At 45.3% G+C, this 23707-nt stretch overlaps 1 protein-coding gene and 1 non-coding gene across 3 annotated transcripts in view; one reads left to right on the top strand and one right to left on the bottom strand.

Annotated features, from left to right (window-relative positions):
• The window catches only part of ITGA9 (integrin subunit alpha 9), a 387176-nt gene that overhangs the window by 120923 nt on the left and 242546 nt on the right, over positions 1-23707 (top strand). The gene's annotated exons all lie outside the window — the stretch shown is intronic.
• On the bottom strand, positions 3051-3113 carry LOC129034387 (U7 small nuclear RNA). The gene has a single exon (XR_008501872.1). It is a non-coding gene; the product is annotated as a U7 small nuclear RNA (small nuclear RNA).

Here is a 23707-nt window from a genome sequence, read left to right as displayed (position 1 = left end):
CAAAGCAGCTGCCTTGATCCCTCAGAGCCCCAGCATTTCTGCCTGGGATTTGGCCACCCCTGGCCTTGGCTGACTTCTCATGGATGCAGCAAAAACCCAGTAGGATGCCCCTCTCAAGTGGTTGGCAGCTTTTGCTGGACAGCTTTAGAGTCCTGTGGGTTATTCTGGTTGTTGCTATTCTTAAATACTGAGTGTCCAAAAGATTCATGAACTGTATCTCAGCTGGGTAGGACCCTTTGGGACACGAGTAGGGGAATAATGCCATCATTAATTGCAAAGAGGAGTTTGGGGACCAGGTTGTCTTATAGGTTTATTTTGAACAACAGATAGGCTTGGTATTGCTGGAAGTGGATAGATTTGGGTTGCCTGTGTCTAGCAGGTGGCTTCCTTTTCCAGTATGTTGCCCACTGGTCTCACCTATCAGACTCACTTGAGAGTATTTCATTATTCATCTAATAAAGGAGTGTGTGAGATTCCCAGAGGAGGAGGATCTACTTCTGTATTTGACCTGGGTGAGGACCACTGGGAACATTTGCACCTTTCACCGTTGCAAACTTTGACATGTGAGAGTTTCCAGAAATACAGAGACTCTTATTTTAATCCTTTTTCTTTTTAACTGCAGAAGGGAAATAATAATGGGATAGAATAACTGCAGGGAGTAGAAAGGTGAGAAAACATTAGAAAAAATAGTACAGAAGTAGAGCTGGATGAGAATCCAAGTTATGAGAACCTACTGATGAGAGGCATACAGAAATAAAAAGCCCAAATTCAGTGATCTAAATCAGGGCTCAGATGAGGCTGTTTATATTGCATGGTAGGAATATATCCAGAAACAGTGGGCCTTTTATAAATTAAGCCTGCCATTCTCCAATTGCTTAAGACACTGAGGCCCATCAGGCCAGAAACATATGACCCACTTTTTCTGAGAAGGAACTTTCCCTTTAGGAGTGGTAATTTAGAAGAAAAGAACAAGCCCAGTGGATAGTCCCTTATGGGAGGCATCTCAGCAGAGGCCCTTTTTGGGGGCAGGAGGGATTGCATAGCAATACTGGATGCCCAGAGTTGTTCCCAGGCTAGGGTCCAACTCAGGGCAGGGAGATCTACTGGAGGCAGCATATCACACACTAGTTGTCCAAGAGATGGAGAGAGTGTGCAAAATCTGAGCTGTACTTATGGGAAGCTCAGAGTCTCACAAAACTACACCCATGCTGCCCATGGTTTATGTTTAATGAATGAAATGATGATTAAGATAAGACAATTGGACAAAAAGTCTGGGCCTTCTTGGGTGGGTATTGAGTGGGAAGTGATTCAAGAGGCCAGACATTCTGTCCGGACATTAGCTGGAAGTGGGGCTGGACAAGATGAACTAGAGCCCTCTTGTGGTCCCATCATTCAGGCCTGTGGCTTTCATTTGAGACCAGTGGTTCTTAAACTTTTGCAGGGATCAGAATCACCTGGAGGACTTGCTAAAGCACAAATTGCTGGGCCCCACCCCAGCATTTCTGATTCAGTGGGTCTGGGGTTGGGACTAGGAGTGCATTTCAAAGCACTTTCTGGAGATATTGATGCTGCTGGTCCTGGGACCGCACTCTGAGATACAGTAATCTAGACCACGAAGGAGGTCTGGATCCTGGGGAGGGAATCTGCTTTCTGCTTTCCTAGGCACTAGGAAGGCAAGGAGATGCTTGGGGCTGGAAGGTGGCAGGGGAGCATGGAAGGGAGGAATCCTTGTCCATCATGTCTCACCATCTGAGGAGCTGTCATCCTTTATTCATCCTGCCCTTCTGCTGCCCTCAGTCTCAGAAATTCCAAAAGACCGCTTATGACCCTGCATTTTTGGTTAAAGAAAGGAGGGAACTAAACTGTCTGCTGTATGAATTCTGGGCTAGTGGGCATCATGGGGATTTTGTAAATTATTTTGGTAGCCCGTTGAGTTTTGTCTCAGGATTTCAGCAGAATCCAAGCCATGTGACATGGACCATTAACATTCAGCTGCCACCTCCTGGATCCTGCCCTGTAAACATGCCCAGGGGTCTCTGAGGATGGACGTGTGACATTCACACACCAAGTGTGTTAGAGACAACAGAAAACATTGTTTTTTTTCCTGTGTTCTGGTGAAAGTCTTTTCTGTCTTTCCCTTTGTTTCTTCGAGGGAGCTTGAGTGGCAGGATTATTATTAAGAGTACTTTTTAAGTTCCCAGCAATTAGATAGGAAATGAACCGAATGGGAGTTCACATTTTACCCTCAAGAAAATGACCGCAAGAAGGCCTTACTGTGGGGTGGTTAAGAGCATGGCCTGGCTTTGGAATGCCTGGATTGGGAATCCTTGTTTTGTCACATCATCACTGTGTGATCCTAAGCCAGTGATGTGACCTCCCTGCACTTCAGTTTCCTCACCTATAAAGTTGGGATAATACAACTTATTTAGTAGGATTGCTGTAAGGACCAAATGAGATAATATAGTTCATGTGGTTAGAATTGGACCTGTCACAGATAGAAGGCAATACATTTTAGTTCTTACTGTAAGACTGAGACATCCAAAGACGTCTCATACTGTAACGTGTGATATTTGTGCATATGCTTTTTAAGGACTACAATCCTTAGTTTTCCTACCTACTCAAGGTTATGTTTTGTAGATGCTAACAGTGTACATTCTAGAGAAAATCAGCTGGAGGGAGGAAAATGGTACGGTTCTAAAATTCTTTAAGCCTCATTTAATATTTTACCTGTTACTGCTTTCATCATCACCTCTCACTCTCATTTTCCAATAAGCCTGAAAAGCATGATGGAGTCATAAATCATGTCTGTAAAATGAAGATGTATAGACTTTGATAAGATCTCACATGTGATGTTAATAACAATACCTTACATACCTGGCCTCACACTTCACTTAAACTGACCCATTTAACCCCTGAAGTGGTCTCATTAGCTTCTGTTAGTCCCATTTTACAGTTTGTACAGTGGAGACTTCAGGGAAGAACCTGGCCCAGGCTCCACAGGCAGTTAATGACAGAGCTGGGATTTTTTTTTTTTTTTGTGGAGGGACAGGGGAGACTTTTCTGGTAAAGACCAGAAAACCTGCTAGACAAACTCTAAAAGAGCCATAACACTCAGAGCTGGGATTTTAACTTCATCTGCTGCTTCAGGGACCACCTTGTTCCCAGTGTGTTTAAACACCTGGCTGGTTTTTCACTTGGGGTTCTCATTCAGATTTGTGATTCTGTTTACTGAGAGATGATGTCCCAGTTACTCTAGCTCTGTAACAAATGACTCCAAAACTTGGGGCTGTGAAATAATCATTTTATTTTGCTCATGGATTCTGTGAGTTATTCAGACTCAGTGTTCCATGATATTTGGGGCCTCAGCAGGGGAGATTCAACCACAGGAGCTAGAGTCCCCTGGGGTGTCTTTGCCCATGTGTCCCACAGGTGCATGGTTAGGACAGGGACCTCAGATGGGCTGTCATCCAGAACACCTATGTGTGGCCTCTCAATGTGGTCTTTCTGCCTGGGCTGACTTGGGTTTCCTCAGAGCGTGGCAACCTGATTCCTAGTGAGATTTCCGAGAGAGTGCGGTTGCCTGGCACTTCTGTGATCTAGCAGTAGCTTCAAGGAAGGAAATATATTTTTACATTGAAAGAAGAGAATATGAGCCATATGTGCCAGGTACGGGGAGCCACCTGTGAAGATCCTGAGTAGAGGCTTAGGTCAGTGTGGACACAGTGGCAGGGGTGGACAAGGACAAGGGATGCTGGGTCATGCATTCACCCCACAAATATTCCATCTATCTCTGAGCTAGGCAGAATGAGCAGGGCACCAATCTAGTGGCTCTTCTGGATAATCACTTCACATGGGAATCATAGGACTCCATATTATATTCTTATCCTGTTGAAAATTTGACCTTTTAAAGATTTATTTATATTTAGCTCAGGCCTTAAAAGTTCCATATACTATCTAAAAAGGGAAAAGTTCATCCCAGTCGATGTCCTGTCTTGCTTATGTTTAAGTCGGATAGGAAGAAAAAAATCCACACCAGGAGAAGATTGGTTGTAAAAGTTTATTTTACATTTATGTGAAGTTTATTTTTGGTTCTGATATTCTTCATAGGGTAGATATTTCTTTTAAGACTGTTAATAGTGTATTTCCTTTTTATTTGCCACTCCCCACCAAAATAAACCTCTTTTATTTTTGAATCAGCTTCATATCTTCAGAACGTCCAACTTTAAATAATGGTTGGAGAAGCTCCAGGTTAAGTAGAGAGTAAAATCCTATTGCTTTCTGACCTTTGGGTTAGGATCAAGTGTGGTGTAATAAAATATCAGTCCCAAGAGTCACCTTTGTTGATTTTTTTTCCTATTATTCTTTCCTGTTATTCCATATTCATGCAGGTCTTGCAGCCAAGGATAGTTACATTAAGATCCAATCTGAAATTAAAACTTATGGTTTCAACCAATAAGCTATAAAGCTGTTGAACTCCCACTGGGATGTGGTTACCTTTTCCTAAACTTCCTGCATTGTCTCCTTTTAGCCCCACAGTTGATTTCTTATTGAGCCTTTGGAAAGTTCCTTGCCGTTTCACAGCCATTTCCTGTCAGAGTGGGGAATATTGACTATGCAAACCACTTAAGGTCACAGGCGCCACAGCTGTGTTCCTTCTTCGTGGAAGAGGGGTTTCTCTGGGTGGGGCTGTGCTCAACCCTTCCAGGTGGTGAAGGTCTGAGGTCACCCTGGGAGAGCAGGTCCATATTGGGATTGGGGCTCCAGCAGGATCAGAATGACTTCACCCAGACTTCTGGACCTGGAACTCATTCTCAGAACCTTCCAGAAGACCCTGCCCTGGAATTGCTTTCAAGGGTCTTTTTCGTCTGTGTACAGAGTATATTTCCTTGGAAGCAGCTTTGCTGAAGGCCCCTTGAGTCAAGGGTAATAGGGTGGGAGCAGCTATACACAGTTGCGTTTCAGTATTTGATGATAAAATGATGTCCGTTGGTGAGTATCTTGGTGGTGAGGAAGCTTATATGGCCACAGATGCTTCTTACCCCAAGGTACCTGTGCCCTGTGCTGCTGGTGCCACTCATCCTAGGGCATTCCTGCTTGGCAGTAGCAGATTCTAGATTGTCCTGTTTGCTGGTTTGGGGGCTGCAGAGTGCTGCAGGGAGGAGGAGTCCCAGATCACTGGTTGACCTTCAGCGGGCATTTAACAGCATATTCCACCAGGCCTCACCTACTAGTGTTTTGTTCAGGCTGCTGTGTAACTTTGACTTTCTCTGCTGTCTCCTATTTAAGGGTAAATAAAGGTAGTGAGAGTCACAAAAATAACATCAATGATGGCAACTAGTGTTTACTGAGTGCTGACTATACCCAGGCACCATTCTAACCTCTTTATTCAAGTTGTCTCTGCTAGTCCTCACCACAGCCCTGTGAAGTGTGTGCTGTCATATACCCACGAAGAAACTGAGGCCAAGAAAGGAAAGCAGCTCTGCCCAAGGTGTTATAAGCAGAGAGCACTGAGACAGGACCCAAGCCCAATTTGTGTTGACTGGGGAATCAGTACTCAATTCTCTTAGTCTTTGGCTGTTTTGTTGAGTGCCCAGGTCATCCTGGTAGAAGGGAGACAGTGACCCAGGTGAAAAAGGATGGCTACGGATGCATGGCTGCATGGCTGTGCATCATCTACCCTGGAGTATCTGCTTGCGAAAAATGGGGCTACCTGCAAAATGCTTTGAGCACTGTGGAAACAAGCCATTACAACTCAAAACATTTATTATTCTGATAATAGGTCAAGGTTTTCATAATTGAGTTTTAGGGGGGCTAATTTTAGACTTTCTGAAAATCAGTCTCAAGAAAGAAAACCCAGAGTCAAGTAAAAGGATGCTTTTGGAACTGATGATTCTCAGAAGAAGCCATGAAGGGCTCGGCCATACCCCCGGGAAAGCTCACTGGCCAGCAGCCTGGAGCCAGTGGAGCTTCAGGTGGCTTTAATTCTTCCCTGGATGCTGCTGGTCTCCAGGGACACAGGGGTAAACAGGTCACCGTCCTTGTCCTCAAGGGCGTCATCCTCCAGGGAGGACACAGCTGGTAATGACAAGATGTGGGCCAGCGTCTTCTTGCAGCTGGGCACACAGGGCTAGGGGAGCTGAGAGGAGAAAAGGATGAATTTGGCTTTGGCCTGAAGCAGCCTTTTAATAGAAACACTCGTAACTTTCCTGCCGATGCACTTCCTGTGAATGAGGAGTCTTGATATATTTTTTCTTTAATAAGAGAAAGCCAGGCTTTTGATGAATAATTTATATGTCAATGTTGGGATCTTCATTTTGTTATGAAGGATTTCAGTTACAATAGCGTGAGGTGGGTGGTCAGGAAACGTTCCCCCTGGGCTCACTTTTTGCTTAGAAAAGTCCTGATGGAGAGGTTGAGGTGGGAAGAGAGTGAGGGGGAAGACTCCATGGAGCATGACAGGCATGCTGTGCCTGCCACAGCCAAGCATGGAGGTCCCAACCATAATGTGTTTTTGAGACAGGATCTGGCTCTGTCGCCCAGGCTGGAATGCAGTGGTGCAATCTCGGCTCACTGCAACCTCCGCCTCCCAGGCTCAAGCCATCCTCCCTCAGCCTCCCGAGTACTTGGGACTACAGGCGCACACCACCATGCCTGTCTAATTTTTTGCATTTTTTGCAGAGGCAGGGGTTTCGCCATGTTGCTCAGGCTGGTCTCGAACTCAAGTGATCCAACTACCTTGGCCTCCCAAAGTGCTGGGATTACAGGCATGAGCCACCACACTTCACCTCCAACCACAATTCTTGTTTTAAAAAATGAAAATAGAGTGAAACAGAAATGGTAGAATCAAGTCACCTTGCTCATTCAGAGCCATGTGCGGCTAGGACACCATGTGGTCCAGTCTGACACAGGCTGATCCCTTCCCATCAGGACCCATCCTTGGGGTCGTCCAGTCCTTGGGCTCTGTTCTTCTGATGTGGCGCAGGTGGTCAGTGGGGCTGGGAAGAACAGAAAGATGAGGGCCACATCCACAGAAGTCATTTCCTTCCTGTGGTACAGCCATTACACCACCCTGTGGGATGATTGGGGATTCCCGTGTTTGCTAGTTACATATGGCCGAGCCCTTCAGCCTTTCTGCCCCACTTCCAGTTTCTTTCTTGGGTGGGAATGCCTTGAGCCTCAGTTAATTGTTTGAGTTTTCTTGAGTATAAAAGGAATCCTGGCGGGGCATTGAGTGAATACAATCATAAAATCCAAATGATGCTGTTGGCCTTATCTGAGTCGAGAGTGGTGTTGGCACCTTCGTAGCTGACATCAAACGGATCTCCAAGCCCAAACACTAACAGTGGAACCAGCTATTACTGCTTCTGGTGTATCATCCAAATGGGTTTTCCCAGCCACCTTCTGGTGCATTTCTAAAATACCCTTAAAAGGCATAAAAAAGTGGCATAGATGATGGCTGGAAAGATTAAGTTCTTTCTGGTGGCTTCTTTAATTTTGGAATAACCAGCCTTCCTTCAACCCCTCTACATGCATTAGAAACTTCTAAACTGTTTTTGTTCTGTTTTTAATTAGGTTGTGGTACAAGAGGAGCAATTAATAAAACCTTCCATTTCCACATCTACTGTGAAACTCTGTGACTTCTTCCCGTGTGATGATGGCTAAGTGCGCAGAACATGTGAAATTTAAGTAGATTTGTGGAAACAGAAACACATTTTTATTTAGTCGTGAGCGTCACTTGGAGTATAAATAGAGCCCTTTATGATTCGTGTGTTGGTCTTTCTTCCTGGAGGGCTTCAGTATTATCTCATGCTGTCATCTTTATGTTGTATTGGAAAAATCTGGGATTCTTTTTCCCTTGGTCATTATTTGCTTTTTTAAAAATAATGTAGTTTTAAAGAATTCTTGCTATTTAATCTCAAGCCCAAACATGGTTTCTAGTGAGGAACTGATACTTAATAAAGTTTGATATTTTTAGTTCTAGGAAGAATTGTTTTGGGGGGTGGGAGGCTACAGTTGAGAGGTACAAGAAATGTTCAATGAGGGGAAGACACTCTACTGTGGTTCCATTTGCTCTTTGAAAACTTGTGTTTCTGTTGGAAACAAAGGTTTGATTTTGGAAGTTTTAAATGTACTGCATGATGTTGCTAAATTTTAGTTCATTGCTGGGAAGTTTTGGATGAGCTCATTTCATAAGGATTTATGTGCCTTATAGGCCAGTGTGGGGTAAGGGGTGGAGAAGCTTGCCTCCTTCAGAAGGGTCTTCATCCCTAGAGGGATATGGAATGACCCACTGCTTTTTGGTGGGAAACGTAAAGGCCAGTCAGCTTTTGGATGAATTTTCAAGGAAGACAGCAGCTGTCCATCTTCAGTCTTGACTTGCCATTCCCTTAGGGAGTTCCTTCCTTTCACCCATCTTTTTCTCCCCATGGCTTGGCCATGCCACAGTGGTCCCTCGGCTTCAACAGTCTTGCTTGCTTACATCTACCAGCTGGGCAAGAGAGACCATTCTCCCATTGGCCCTGGATCACCACTCTGATTTGGATTTAGATGGGATCAGGAATTTTGTTTGGAATCCTTTTGGCCTTAAACAAAATAATGATGAGAGAAATCTGCCTCCCATAAGTCATAATCTCAGCAGGCTCCTGTGTCCAAGCTATTTCTGTGACCAGGTCCCCAAGAGGGCTACAGGGAAAACTTCATCATGGTGGGAGGGAAGAAAGAAGGTAAAGTCCTAAGATGTTTGCTTCCTATTCCTTGTAAGGTTTAGCCATGTATAGTCATGTACCAGTCACCTAGGGCTGAGAAAGGGGAGCAAGCAGAGAGGGAGAAGAGGAAGAAGCCAAATGAGATGGTTCATAATTGATTAGTGGAAGTTAAATCATGTTAAGGATAGGAGGCTTGTCCCCTCCATCATGATTTAGTATCTCATCCTTCCCAAGAGAAGTTTTGAGAACCTGTCCTCTGGTATCCAGGAAATGGCCTCCCCAGCAGTGTGCATCGTCCCAGGGAAGCCGTCTCATCAGCCCCTCCTTCTCTTGACTCCTCTCCTAATGGTCACATGGTGCCACCACTCTTTCAAGCCAAGTCAAATTGCATGTAGCAGAAAACCTAAATAAGTTTATGCAGTAGCGGTTTATTCTCACACCGAAGTAATTCAGCATTGGTATGGTGGCTCCATGGACATCAAGGATCAAGGATCCTTTCCTCTTTCTGTTCCACCATCCTCAGAACATGGCTTCCAGTTTCAAAGTTACCTCATGGCCCAATGTGGCTGTTGGAGCTCCAGCCATCACATCCAAATTCCAGATAGGAAAAAGAAGGAAGAGAGAAGATTACAAAAGAAAATTATCTCCCAGCTAATTTGTCTTTATTTATGGAGTTTTCCTGGAAGCCTCACATTATGGTTTCTGCTTGTATCTTCTTGACCACCTCTTCTCCAGGGGAGACTAGAAAATGTCTTTTAGGTAGGCATATTGTAGATTGGAATAAAATTGAGTTTGGTTAAAAGGGAAAAGTAGAGAATGGATATTGGTTAGGCATATAGTCTCTGCCATGGTCTAGAATATATGAAGAACCTCATGTGTGAACCTTAATATATTCTGCCAAATATTCTGTTTATAATATCTAACCCTTCTATCAGATCCTAGGCCATTTGGAAGCCAGGAGCTTATCCTCTCCTCTTTGTATCAAGCCAGGGGCCCACATGTTGGGGTTATAGCCCATCTTTGTTCAATTGATTCATATTCAGCCCTTGCCTCCCATATCCCTCACCATGGATATGCAGTTATAAATGATTTCTTGTTAAGCATTTTTAAAAGGTTAACTTCTTCCCAGAGAGCTTTTACATAATTATCCGTTTAATGTGTTTTTAATGATAAAGAGTCTAATAGTTATCAATAACATTGGAAAAGTAATTCTAGGCATGAAAATTAGCAGTATGGTACATATGAAGTACATACCAAGTACTACCTGATTCCAGATATTAGGAAAACAAGACAGAAGGGTTTCACCACTAGTCAGTATCAGTAGATTGTTGGGGAGAAATCTTTATGAAAAATGCCACTTTTCACTCTTTTTTTCAAGTTTGAACTGACAATGTGGAAAAATGGGAGATGTCTGAGAAAACTTGTGTCAGTACTTCATGTTTGTAAAAGGACAGGGAATCCTGAAAATCTAGTTACATAAATTTATGTTCCACCACAAGAAAAATCAGTGGTTGGCTGGAAGGAGGGGCTTTCCCTTTTGCTCTGGAAGGCAAGGAAACTCTGACAGCCGGACTTCTCAGTTGGAAAGTGTCTTTGGTGAGCCTTACTATGTGACTGGCTGATTCACTTTGTCCACTAAGTCTCGGGAGAGGTGATGTAACCAGGGACTGCAACTTCTAGGGAGAGGGGAAAAATCACTGTTGGCCCCACCCTCTAGCACTGGAAGCTTAACAGGGCTTTGGCCCACAGCAGATGGAAGTTTGAGCTGTGTTTTGTAATTCTTTTTTAAATGTTCACCAGAGCATCCATTATTCTTCGTCATTTTCTCTTCTCCTCTTCCCTCCTTTTCTTCTTTCTTACCTTTTCTCTTTTTTGTCCTGGATGTGCTCCTGTATGGCCATTCTAAATCAACTCTGACCTTTGGAAATACATACAGTAATAAGGAATCCTAGGGGCTTCCTGCTGTATTTCTGTTTTTGAATTTGATTAACATGAGCTAAGAGGTTGAGTAGAAAGAACTTGGACTTTGGTGTCCAAAAGACACGGGTATGAATTCTGACTCTACCATTACTGGGTCTGTGACTCTGGATAAGTTGCTTTACTTCTCTGACTCTCTAGAATCTCACCTGGAACTGGAGGTTAATTCCTGCTTCAAAGCGTTGTTAGGAAGATTGAACAAAATAATGTATCAAGGAAAACCCAGCGAGAGGGATGAAGAGCATAGTGTGCTGAGCTACATAGGCTAAGCTAAGAAGTTTGGATTTTATTTACAGTGCTCTGGGAAGCAGGGAAGTGACCTGATATTGTAGATATTTTCAAAAAATCACTCTGGGCCTGTGGAGAGAGTGAATGGAGGAAGGAGCTGGAGTGGAAGCAGATAGCCCAGCTAGGAGGCAAGAACAGTGGACAAGACGGCTGGACTAGTGTGGTCACAGAGGGAACAGAGGGAAGCAGTGAGTCTTGATAACTTTTGGAGGTAAAGACAGTAGGAATAGCTGAAGTCTTAGATGTGAAAAAGGGAGGGAAAGAGAACACTCAGACATGGATCTTAGGTTGGGTCTTGAGCACGTGATTGGTGAGGACTGTTTGACAGTGTAGCCCAGGACTGTGCATGGGGATGACACCCACAAGATGTTGGCTGGCTGGCTGGATTCATGACTATCTGGAGGAAAGAGAGAATGCGTGTTCTTGGGCCATGTTGGATGCTGAATGCAGTGGGACAGACCCAGTTCTATTTCTTGCTTTGAAGAGATTGTGTTCCAATTATCTGCCCTGTTTAGATGGCAGCTTCCAGAATCAGGTTGGTCAGTTTTGAGCAAGGTCTGGAAAGCAAGACAATGTCTCGAAAGCATCAGGAACCATGATATCTACCTTGTTAACACCGTAGATGACTTTGGGGCCCTCCCTGCAGCTGTCTGCTTTAATTATCAGAACAAAGTGAGAGCGAACTCAGAGTGGGACTTGGGATGGGCTTTGGAACTGAGCAGCATTCTCAAAGCTGGGTGCTGTAGTGGCATGACTATTATAGGTGGGGCCAGGACCCCACTTCCACAAAATTCAATTGGATACATCTGGTAGGAGGTGTTCACCTGGAAATCTGGGTCTTAAACCACTTTGAGAAACACTGTCCTGGAGGTAAGCAGCCCCTGTTCTGGTTCTTTTTCTTCCACTTTTTAAAAAGGAAATCAGTTTGGTGGCAAAATCTCCTCTTCCTGTCCATAATTCAGACTACGACGGCAATTAGAGGCAGGCAGCCTCCCCTCCAAGGAGAAAGAAACCCTCCACGTGTTTTATGAGTATATTCCTAATAATGACAATAGCAGCAAACAAACGCCATAGTGGTGATTTCATACTCATGAAATTATTGTCATGGAGTTAGAGCCTAGATAAAAGTCTTTGGCAAGTCTCTAAAGCATATTTCAAGAGAAAAAGAGAGGCCAGAATTTATAGAATCTAAAAATAGCAGTTGAAGTGGAGCTGTGTTTAGCTTGTCAGAGAACCTGTTGAGTCAAGATGGGCAGGGGATTTTATTTCTCTGGCCCTGAGGTCATTTGTCTTGTTTAAGAAGGGGCAGCAAACATTTCCAAATAGGGATTGACTTTTAAGGGGAGGAAGATGGCTAAATGTATATGGTATTTCTTGTTTTCTGCTCTTACTCTTCCTACCTCCAACCCCATTCCAAACTTCCTCTTAAGAAAAGGAAGGAGAGTTTGTTTTTTCAGTAGAGTAAATAGTGACTGCCTAGGTGGCAGGATTTTGGATAATAGTGGTGATGTTACTTATTGATGGCACATTTGGTGACTGTTAGTCTAAGGAGTGGTGGGGGTAGACTAACTATCTGGTCTTAGTGAGTTCTGTACAATCCCATTAAGTTGAAGGAATAAACCCGTAGTTGGAGAAATAACAGTGTGACTTCTCCAAGACTGATTGGCTGATTTTTGGACCCTCTTTGTCCCATTTCTAGTCAGGGATTATGTCTTCTACTGTTCCACAACCCACAAAAGAAGATGTCTGTTCCACTTCTGGCCTAAGCAATCCTCAAGCCTCTATACTTAACAACATTGGAATGTCACCATCTTAAAACTTATCAACCAGTAGGCCTTCAAACCTCCTGCCCTTTAATATTTATTGAAACCTTGGTGGAAATGAATTCTGTTTTTGGTGGAGTGCGTGAAGTTATTGCCCTCCATTAGTTTGTAGGCCAGAGGTTGAAAACCAGTGGCCCGCAGGCTGAGTCTTCCTCACCGTCATGCTTTGCTTGCCTGGCAAAGTGTTAACCTATACAATTGCCAATATTGGAAAACTGGGATACTTTGTTTACAAATCTTTATTTCTGGATTCTCCTGGGTTGCTCTAATATGTATTCTTGGTTTATATTTCTTTTCTGGAGAGGTGTCCCCAGACTGCTGTGCATAGGTCCTTGTCCTCCCAGAGTAGCTCACCTGTGGGTCATGATGAGAAATAGCCACTGTATTTTCTTTGAGGATAATAAGAAAGGGGTTAAATAAATTGTATGTTGAGCACCTAGAAAACATATGCATGTGCATGATGAGCACCCTGTAAGCATTAGCTATTATTGTTATCATCATCATCATCATCATCATCATCATCATCATCATGATGTTTAATGTATTTTCTATTGAGGGTTCTGTTGAGGACATTGTTCGTGACATAACCCAGTGTCTTATGAGGCCTCATGAAAGACATGTCTGTCAGATCTCAGTTTCAGAAAATAGCTGTCCTTCTTCTGAATTACTGGTTCATCTGTACCTTACTCATGCCCCCAATCTTATTTCTATCTTTGCACTAGCTTTGCAGAAGCTCAGAGGCAACTATGTAGTTCATGTCTGGCAGAAGGACTTGGATTTGATTTGTTGATCCCTTGGTTTCACATGCCATAATTTCCTTGCTCCTCTACTTTTCTCACTTATTTTGTTGTGAGCATTATTGTAAGCAGCCTTAAATCCTGTTGGAACAAGGCTGGGTGTAAGTTAAAAAACAAATCAAGCATCCATTCCTCTGAGAGGTTATATAATCACTGAGAATAGGCTTCCACATCAGGACAGGTTTCATGTCTTAGCCTTGGGACTTCATGTGTTCTCTTTCCCTCCTGGACGCTACTGACCTCTCATTGTCATGTTGGACTTGATTCTATCAGTTGTTCTCATGCTTTCCCTTGAATCTAGATAACCTGCAACTTCTGTTACAGAAAGGGATGGCTTATTTTCCTGGGTAGACTGACTGTATTAGTCAGCTATTACCACATAACAAACTTCCCCACAGCTCCATGGCACGCATCAAGAAGCATTTATGTTCTCATGGATCTGTGGGATGGCTGGACAGTTCTGCTGCAGATCTGCACATTGGCTGGGGAAGCTGTTCTCCATGTCTCTCATCTTTCTAGAACCAGTTGGCTACTGGGGCAGGTTCTTCTCATGGTGATGGCAAAAATGCAAGAGGGGCATGCAGAAACATGTGAGACCTCTTAAGGGGTAGGCTCAGAACTGGCACTATCACTTCTTCCCTCATTCCATTGGGCAGAGCAAGTCATGAGGCCCAATCCATCAGTAGAGTGGGGAAATAGAGTAGAAATAGATTAGCCTCTAGTGAGAGGAACCTTAGAGTCAATGACAAAGGGTAGGAGTACCAGGTGGTGGGTAGGGGGCAGCTGATAAATAATGCAGTCTAGCCTGTAATCCCAGCACTTTGGGAGGCCAAGGCAGGCAGATCATGAGGTCAAGAGATCGAGACCATCCTGGCCAACGCGGTGAAACCCCGTCTCTACTAAAAATACAAAAATTAGCTGGGCATGTTGGCATGTACCTGTAGTCCCAGCTACTCGGGAGGCTGAGGCAGGAGAATCGCTTAAACTCGGGAGACAGAGGTTGCAGTGAGCCAAGATTGCGCCACTGCACTCCAGCCTGGGCAACAGAGTGAGACTCCATCTCAAATAATAATAATAATAATATTATTAATAGTAATACAGTCGATCACAGGCAGTGTAATTATTTGAAGACCATAAGGTTGGGCATACAGCATAGAGTATCTAGCCCTTAGTGGCTATGTTGACTATTCTCTGCTTCCCCTCTCCAGATCCATTCTCTACCATTATCCCTCCTGCTTTGTGCCCTTGGGAGGCTGACCTTCCCCTCTGCCTTTTAGTTGGGTTCAGTCAGAGGGGAGCACTGGAAAAAGAGGGTGGAAGAGTGGCCAGCCATAGTGACCATGGCCCTCTACAGAAGGCCATAGCTTCTGCCAGGTGGTTAGTTCTAATAACTTAGGGGTTCCAGTGACCACTCCCCTCCTTGCTCCTTCAGACCTAGGGCATTAATAGCTCCCTGCTTTGCCACGGGGGTCTCTTTTAAACTGACCCCCCCTTACTGTTGTAAATAGTCCCTTCAGTGAATTCTTTTTGTCTCCCTGTTTGAAGGAAACATCTGCTCCTGGCCAGGACCCTCATGGATACAGTAAGCGCTCAATAAGTGCATGGTCGATTATCAGGCCGCCTTGTTTTTCTTCTCCTCTGGCCTCTACATCACTAAATGGTCACTTCTCTTCTAGCCTGAAGAGCCCATGGGATGTCAGCTTGGGGATCCCTCCCTCTTTCCCCATAACTTGTCCAACCACCATCCCTCTCCCAAGAACCTGGCAGAGTAAATTCATCAGAGCGAATTCAAATAAATAAGGTTTTACTTTTCTTCTTTGGGATTTCTTAGCATGCCCGTTGGGACAATTAGGGAGGGATTCTTTCAAGTACAACATTTTCTCTAGCAATTATGGGGGTTTTATCTCCCAGATATGATTTATGCCATATTACATTCCAAGAAGGGAACATGGAGAGTGTTTGTGGCTAAGGAAGTCTCAACAGAAGGAAACCATAAGTGAAACGTAACAATAGTAATTGCCTCACTTTATTTACGAAGGGGTGGTGAACGCTAATGTGCCTGACTCCATAGAGCAGTGTATTTGGTTTTTTAAGCAGAAAGAAGGGGGCCCCCAAATTTTAATTTACTGAATGAGTTAAAGAACCACGGTGTATTTCCCAAGCTTCGCTAGTGAAGATGGTGTTTTGTTAAAAATTCAGATTCCCATTGATCCAGATCCAGTTGGGCCTGGGAATCTGTTTTCAACGTGTATCCTGAGTCATACATGGGAAGCACTGGGCTCTGCTTATGATTCTCACATTCTGGTCTGTGACTGAGGAGAAGTGCCATGATGAGAGTGATGATAGTGATGGTGGCAGACAAGAGCATGTCACATTTAGAAATACTGTAACTGGTTGCTGAGGTTTTACATATATTCCTTCTGAGCTTGTTTTTTCTAATATTGCCTGTGCCAGCAGTATTTTACCAGAATTGAATGAAAAGAAAGGTACCAGCAAATTTTTTTAGATGTTCTAATTGATACCAGAAGCAAAGACGTAGAAACCGTCATGTTATAAACATGAAAGCCCCAAGCAAACAGCCTTTAGCCCACCCTTTGAGAACCACTACATGACTTCTTGATAAGATTCTTTCAACTTTACCCTATGCCTGGATCATGAAAGAGGTGTTTCTGGAAAGCTCTGCAAAGGACTTTCTCTGATAGACGGCTCTAGGCAGGGGGAAGCCCTGACTAACTGATCTCTGGAGAGGAACACAGATGTTCCCTCCTAAAAAAGGACATGCCGACCTTGCTTTCTTATAGGTCACGAAGTCTCCCTTTAGGAATGCCATTTGCCATTTCAAGTTTCTGCAGCAGTTCTGCAGAAAGCCATGCCTAGAAAATTTATAATTACTCTGATACCAGATGACTTTGCGGCCTTCAGTATCAAATGCATTGTGATTGTGCTATGAGAATTTTGGGGGGAAAATTCCAAACTTTATTAATTATTGTATTGGGGAAAACATCATGTTATTGAATTTTAATTAGAGTTGCTGGGCAGCCTGGGCTGCCTTTTAACTTACGGGTCACCTGGTTATTGCCTGTGAGGCTCACTGAGGAAATGTCTTGCTGGCAAAGCTGAGTTCGCTCAGAATGTGGACTGTTCCATTTTTCTGTTGTCCAACACTTGCTTTGTTTGTGACATTTAGCTCCTTTTCTTCCTTTCCATCCCCAAGCCACACCCTTTCTTCTGTCTTTTGCAAAATCTATGCCACTGTTGAATGAATAATATAAGCCCAAGGACTTGGAGGGATGAGAACTGTGATGCCCACATGTTTTAGTGTTGGCATGTTTCCCTCATTTTTGGGGATGCCTTGGGTTGAAGCTGATTTTTCAGCATCCCTGGTTTAGCGTATATTGCATTGTGTATCTGGGAAAGTAGCATGATATCTATTTTCTCATTTTGCATTAAAATAGCATCTAGTAACATTCGAGCCTCAATTAATTGAACCAATAATTATTATATTAAAAATGGTGTGTATGCCCCAGGGCAGAGATTAGGCTATGGTGGGTATTTGAGACCTTAGGGCCATAGACCCCGAAACATGCATTCTCCAGAACTGAGCATGCAACTGTTCGCTTTCGACCTTACAGCACAGGCTTTAGGAGAATACAGTTAAGTTCAGGTCGTAACTCCAGTAATGAATTTCAAGCTTCTTGTTACTGTTTTTCTTCCTGAAAGACAAAGGGAGTTTTATGCCATGGTATTTTGAGGACAATGTTGAATGAATTGTTATTAGATGGGAAGATTTCTGAATGCTGAGTAGTTTGTAACATCCTTCAAAAAACCAAACCAAGAACCCACCCACCCATTCACCATTTATCTCTCCATTTGTCCACCCACCCATTACCCACCCATCCATCCATTCACCCATCCATTTCAACATTCACCAGTTCCTACAAGGTACTGAGTACTGCATTTATATGCTAGGGGTGCAAAAATAAAGTCTAATAATAATAATAACCATCATATATTGAGAACCTACTATGTGCTGAGCAGTTTCCAATCTTCAAAGCAGTTTTGTGAGGTAGGAATTATATTCTCCATTTTATGAGAGAACAGAAGCTAATGTACTTGCCTGGGTCACAAGGCAGTCAAGGCGGAACAGGCCTGAGGCATCCTTGCAACATTAGAACCAGAACAACATTTCATTCTTTTATGTTAAACGGACTCTTCTGCCTGGACCCAGGACCACGTTAGCATGCAGAGTGGCATGCGGTGGCAGAGTCGGAGCTGGAACAGCCCTCATTTGTTGTCTTCTCTCCTTGGGAAATCTTCCTGCTATCAGTGTAAAAGGGAGAGGGATCAGCTCTTGTTTCTTGGCTTTGCTCTTTACAGCCTCTTAGAAACTTGAGTTCTATCTGGATTCACCCTGTCATTTGATGGTACAGGAGTACAAATGGAGGTCCACTTAGCGAATATCTAAATATTTAATGATTACAAATCAAGGTAACTGTTCAGTAAACTGTGTTCCATCCTACCTTGACAAATATACCTTTATAACAACTTGGAAGCCCTGGGTTGAATTTTGATTTCTCAGGCCCGTCAGAGTTTAGTGTAGAAATGGATGGCTTGGGGAGAGCCAGCCCCCAGCCCACCCCCCACTTCTCTTTCCATCTGGCTCCATCCCGCATGGCAATGGGCCTTCTGTGCATGCGTGTGTGGACACCCATCCAAGCTTCGTCCACCCCCTCCTCACAGAGGCTGCCCTTGGACCTCAGGTGGGGTACACTCACTCATGGTGCACTTTACAGTGGAGGGGACGAACCCTGGAGCAGAGCCCAACATGGACCCTGAAGGAGGACTTAGGGCTGTTGGGGCAGGGAATTCTGTTGTCCTGGGCACACAGAGCACATCTGAAAGAGGGAGATGTGGAGACTGACCTTGGCCTCACAAACTCATTGCCCCTTGCAAAGAAATAACCAGGAGAGTCTCCTGAGAATAGGGTTCAGAGTAAGGGCCCCTCTTGCCTGGGTCTTACCCAGGGTGATACCATTTCTGCCAAGTCAGAGGATGAAAGGGACTGCGGAAGCCATATGACCCACCTCTGTCATTTTAGGGAGAGTGAGCATGGCTGGTGAATCTCAGTGATGGCTGGAGCCCTGGGTCCTTAGTTCCCCAGCAAGTGCCCTGTCCTGCTCTTGCCTTTCTGAGCATCATCCTCGTGGCATTCTGGAGCATGAGGACCCAAGGCCAGGTCTGAGTGGATGACTGTAGTTACGTACACGGGCTCTGCTGTAGGGACAGGATTACAGAAGATGTTTATACAAAGCTGTAGCTTTGGAAACAGGCTGTGGTGCATATCTTAGCAGCCCCACTGACCAGCTTGGTGATTTTTGTTCAACTGGAGCCTTGGCTTCCTCGTCTAGAAATTGGAGATAAAATGGTATCTGTAGGTAGAGTTGTGTAGGTGGAAGATGAGATGTTTGTAGAAATCTTCATACAGCACTTGGCTTTCCCAAAGGGAACATCAGCGAATTGCAGTCACTGTGAATGGAGCTGCTACTATTGTTCACCAGGTGTCCTGGACCCCACTGAGAAGATGCTGCCATTCGTTCATTCAGTCATTCACCCACTCAAATATTCATAGAGCACTTATCATGTGCAAGTACTATTCTGGTAGCATGGGACTCACCAGTGAACAAGAGAAACAAAATTCCGTGCCATAGTGGAGCTAACATCCTAACAGGTAGAGGCAGAGATAAACCATAAACATAATTAACATGGAGATATAGAACATATGGAATATAGAATATGGAAACACGAAAGCTGATAAGTGCTATGGAAAGAAGTGGATAAGGGAAAGGGGTTTGGTCGACCCAAGGTGGGCTGTAATTTTAAATAGGGTGGTCAGGGTAGGCCTCATGAAAGAGGTTTTTAATCAAGAACTTGAAGGAGGTAAGGGGAGAGAAACATGTGGAGGGGTCTGGGAGAAGAGCATTCCAGGCAGCGGAAACAGCCGGTGCAAAGGCCCTGAGGCAGGAGTGCCTGTTGTTCCAGGGACAGTCAGGAGGCCAGTGTGTCTAGAGCAGAATGAGGGTGTAGGTATTAAGAGACGAGGTCCGAGACATGACAGAGGCCTGACCGTGTAGGGCCTAGTAGACCACTGAAAGGACTTGGCTTTTACTCATTGCAAAGTACCGAGGGGGCAAATGACATGACCTTCTGCATCTCCTCCCACGCCTTGGGCCCACAGGCTGCCTCTGCACTGTTAGTCCTCCCTGACCTCTGCCCCAGGCTCACTGCCCCCATCCATGTTGCACACCCCTCCCTACCTGCAGCCACCATCCCCTGACAGGTAGTGGTGTGCCCTGGGTCCACTCCCTCAAGTCCCAGCTGCATTACCAGCCAAGGATGTGATGCATAGTATTCTGGAGCTCCTTTTTAAAAAGGAGTTACATTGCTTTGGGAGTTCAGGACACAGGCAGCCTGGGGGTGCTTGCTTCATTTCTGAAAAAGCAGGTTGTGGCCACCCTTTCATGAGCCTTGACTCTATTGGGCTCTCCCTGCTCCCCATGGAGCTTCATGGTGTCCTCAGGCCACCCTAGCCCCCTGTTCTCCTGGCTGGCTTTATCCCGCTGAGCAGTGGGACAGAGGACAGGAAGATGAGAGGAAGATATTCCAGAGCTGGGTGGAGAGTCAGGGTGGAGTAGAGCTGTGTGAGGGTGTGCGTGAGGGAGCCAACAGGAAGGAGGGCTGGGTTCTTGTTCTCTGACCCATTCCCAGTCATGGCTCTCCCATGGGGTTTCACAGCTCAGTCCGAAGACACATTGTTCCTGTGCATGGTGTAGCCAAGCCCAAATATTTAGCTACGGCCACACCAGCCCTTGTTCTGCTTATAACTGTGGTGTAGACCTCAGTCCAGACACCCTCCAAGAGATACCCACCCTGCCCCTTGGCACTGGCTTGGGCGGCCTTGTCTGGTGCTGGAAGGCTTTCTTGGGTTCTTTGCCAAAGTTCAGATGTCCCCCTTTCCCACTCTGTGGGTGGGCCCTAGTGGGGGATGGATGAGGCCTAAGGCATGCTTCACCCCTGGCTCCCAGGCGCAGAGATGAGGGTGGCCTCTGGGTCAGAGGGCTTCCTGTTGAGTCAGAGCCTCCAGCAGATATGCCCACTGTCCCACCCCTACTCCACATAGATGCAGGGCACCCTGCAGCTTTGTTTCAGGAGGAACTCTGCCAGTGGAAACCCCATGTCCTTAGCGCAGCCCTGGAGGTTATCAGGGTGGCTCAGATGCAGGAAGTCCTCGCCTCTGCTGTACTGCTCTGCCCCACCCTGTCCTGCAGAGGGGAGGCCCTGCCCATGGGAGAGTCTGCCTCCACTGGGCAGTGCTGGCCTGGAGGAAACTTCCATGCCACCCCTCCTGCCCCTGGGCTCCAGGGCTCTCGGTTTTTGGGGTAAACAGAGGTGCTGGGCTCTGCTGAGGATAAGCTTTGTGATCTGGGAAGGATCCCTTTCTCCTCATTTTTTCCCCACCTCCTTTTCATCATGTCTGTGTGAAAACGAAAGCTATTGTTTATGTAAAAGGACCATTTGCCTAATGTCCCTGGAATTTATTTGCTGGAGCATTTTCCATTTTCATATTCAGTTTAGACCTTGGCTGCAGTAGGGAGGTTGTGTAACCTGGGATGGAACAAATCCCATTGGCATCTGGGGACCCTAGTGTACCCCACCCTTAGCCATTCCTGCAATGGAGTGAGTGCCCCCCTGGCTGTATATTCAAGTTGCCTCTGTGGCTGCCAGAGTTGGCGAGCTGGGGAGTTGGAGTGATAGAGAAGGAGTTGGCAGCATTTAGAATGGAGTCAGGAGGAAGATTTCTCTGGGGGGTTGGATTCATAGATCTGCTTTGGGGCTGTCTCCTCCTCCTCAGCTGTAGACCTCGGGGGTCCAGACTTTCCTTGCACACAAAGCCTAGGCCTTTCCTATCAGCCTGTCTGTGGACCTTAGCCAAAAGCCTGAGCCTCACTGCTTGAGCCTTGGCTGGATTAGGGAAATGTCTCTGGCACTTTCCTTCTTGGCTGTCTGTGGAACCTGTCTCTGCATTCTAACCCATCCCCAGCAGCACTGGCCTTGAGGGCCATGTTTCTACCCCTGATTCCCAGCCTGAGCACCTTTGGTTTCTACTCAGAAGCCTTGTCTGGGTCTGCATGGAGTTACTTTGACAAAGGATGGGATGTTTTTCTAAGTTATGAGGGCCTGGACATTTGTCTGCCTGGGGTTTTAAAAGAAGGCAAATATATAGAGTGGGTTTTGGAGCCCTGAACTTAGTCATGGGTGGATACGGGTGGGCTGAGGAAGGGGTACAACCTTTGCCTTCCCTCCCCACGCCCCCATATTCTGAGATGGTAGAGAACCCTTTCATTCCTCCAGCCTGTCTCTTTCATCTCTCTATGGGCTGAGACATCTCCCTTTACACCAGTTTTTTACTTAAACATGCTTTTTAGCCTCCATTAAGAAAAAGGTAACCCTGTGTATACCTGTATTAACACAATGCTAACTGCTGCAACAAACCCTCAGTTTTCAATGACTTGACCTGCTAGATGTTTGTTCATTGCTCATGTGTCAGTCAAATAAGGCTATTCCTCGTTAAAGGTAGCTTCCTCCATGTGGTGATTCTGGGACTGCAGTTGCTTTCCATTGCTGCTGCTGCAATCCCTTAGGACCTCCAGGATTTCTGCCTCCTGGGGGCAGGAGGATAAAGAAACAGTGGAGAAGGCATACCCACCCCTTAAACACTCCAGCCTAGAAATGACCCACATCCCTTCCACTGACTTTCCATTGGTGGGAACTAGTCACATGGCCACAACCGGCCTCAGAGGAGGCTGGGAAATGTGGGTCCAGGCTGGGCACCACCTTGGGAATAACTCCACATATTGGTGGTAGGAGATGGAGAGGAGGAGGTGTACTTGGGAGACGGCGAGGTCAAGTCAGCAGGATGGATTGAGTATATGTAGGGGGACGAAGCCAGGAGTCCAAGGACCCCTTGGGTTTCTGGTTTGGAGAACAGGGTGGATGGTGCCTCTGAAGGCAGTGGAGTTAACAGGAAGACAGACGATGCTGAGAGGGAAGGCTTGTCTGTCAAGTGCCCAGCAGGGGTGGGTGCTATAAGAATGTTTTGTGAATGCAGGAATGAGGAGAAACGGTAGTGAACAAACTTGAGTCCCTTCTGCCAACCTCTTGCAGCTATAGTGGAGAAAAATTGTTTGGTAGCTGTACTCCATAGTCTGAAACCTTAGCACCTGATGAAATTGGACCAATCTGTTTTCAAGTACAAAGCTAGTAGTTAGAATAACCAGGGGGAAAAAAACATAATCAGTAGCCCCGTGTCTTTGCACAGGCTGCCATAAAAAAAAAGTACAGTTGTTTCTCAGTATGCATGGGAGATTGGTTCCAGGATTCCCAGTGGATACCAAAATTCATAGATGCTCAAGTCCCTGATATAAGATGGCATCGTATTTGTATATAACCTACGTATATCCTCCTGTATACTTTAAATTATCTCTAGATTACTTATAATACCTACAACAATGCCAATGCTATGTAAATAGTTGTTATACTGTATTTTGGGTTTTTTGTTGTATTGTTATTTTTATTGTTTTTTTTCCTGAATATTTTTGATCTGTGGTTGGTTGAATCCATGGATGTGGAACCCATGGATACAGAGGGCTGACTATCCCATAAATTGGGTGGGTTACACAACAGAAATTAACTTTCTCACAGTTTTGGAGGCTGAAAGCCCACAATCAAGGTGCCAGCATAGGTGGTTTGTGGTGCGGGCTCTCTTCCTGGCTTAGAGACGGCCACCTTCCCACTGTGTCCTCACATGGCAGGGAGAGAGAGGGAGAAAGCTCTCTAGTGTCTCTTTTTATATACTATCATGAAGGCTATGACCTCCTCTAAACCCAATTATATCCTGAAAGGCCCATCACAATGGGAGTTAGGGCTTAAAAATGTGAATGTGGTGTTGGAGGACACAATTCAGTCCACGGCATCCAGTGGTGATGTCTCCCCAGGCATCGAGCCCTCTTCCGTGTTGGCTATTGTCTCTCTAAGCTGCAGGGAGAGGGAAGGCAGCAGA

Source organism: Pongo pygmaeus, chromosome 2 (genome assembly GCF_028885625.2).
Source record: "Pongo pygmaeus isolate AG05252 chromosome 2, NHGRI_mPonPyg2-v2.0_pri, whole genome shotgun sequence".
NCBI lineage: Eukaryota > Metazoa > Chordata > Mammalia > Primates > Hominidae > Pongo > Pongo pygmaeus.
This window is presented reverse-complemented; position numbering and strand designations above follow the sequence as displayed.